This window comes from Octopus bimaculoides, chromosome 20, assembly GCF_001194135.2.
Source record: "Octopus bimaculoides isolate UCB-OBI-ISO-001 chromosome 20, ASM119413v2, whole genome shotgun sequence".
Lineage (NCBI taxonomy): Eukaryota > Metazoa > Mollusca > Cephalopoda > Octopoda > Octopodidae > Octopus > Octopus bimaculoides.
In genome coordinates, this window is record NC_069000.1 from 21021003 (window position 1) to 21021916 (window position 914).

A 914-nucleotide genomic window follows, 5' to 3' on the forward strand; every position below is an offset into this window, starting at 1 on the left:
TATATATATATATATATATATATATATATATTGTTAATAACGATAGAAAGCGTAATTTTGTGTTTATCTATCCAGCTTGGCATATAAAATATCTCAGGTAGACAACACTTTACAGTAAATATGTCCCGGCAGAACGCACGTCACGGTAAAGATGTCTCTGTAGACAGCATCTAAAGAAATACCGGCATTTAATATTTGCAGAAACGGCAGAATATTAAGCAAAATGCCTTGAGATATTTAGTTGCAGCCCTTTGCATTCTGAGTTCAATAACAAAACAATGGCTCAGTGATGTGTATAAGGTACGATTCAATTAACAGCATCCTATCGCAAAATTTAGTGTTGTTTCAGTGCGTTAATATATTTATCAATTTCATTATTAGATTACGAATGTATAAAATATGTATGTATAATATATTTATAAATATATGAAAGGAAATGGTAAGCGTTGATGTGAGAGAAAAACGGTAAGCGTTCATGTGAGAGAAAAAGCGAATGAGCGAAATAGTAAGAGAAAAGAAAGGAAAGAAAGAAAGAAAACGAGCAAAAATTGAGAAAGAAAGAAAGAGATTAAAAAAAAGAGAGAGATGGGAAGCAAATGTGAATAAAAGAAGAGATTGGGAGAAATGATAGAGAGGAAGGGGAAGGTAAAAGGAAAGAGCGTCTAGGATATCGGAAACCATCAAAGGCCGTGATAACAACAAAAGCGACGACACTGTCCTTTGTCTTGGCTAACTCTTGATCCTACCCGATGTCTTAGTTATATGCGTGTTAATGGCAAAAACCAAGAGAATGGAGGTAGGAGAAGGAGATGAAAGGCGGGTACAGTTTGGAGGTAAGTTTGATGGAAGACGAAAGTAGTAGTAGTAGTAGTAGTAGTAGTAGTAGTAGTAGTAGTAGTAGTAGTAGTAGTAGT

At 34.7% G+C, this 914-nt stretch overlaps 1 long non-coding RNA gene across 1 annotated transcript in view; it reads left to right on the plus strand.

Annotated features, from left to right (window-relative positions):
* The first annotated feature begins 189 nt into the window (after positions 1-189).
* Positions 190-914, plus strand: part of LOC128250315 (uncharacterized) — a 34840-nt gene continuing 34115 nt past the window's right edge. The window contains exon 1 of the long non-coding RNA XR_008266323.1: positions 190-833. This is a non-coding gene — a long non-coding RNA (uncharacterized LOC128250315). The remainder of the gene's footprint in view (positions 834-914) is intronic.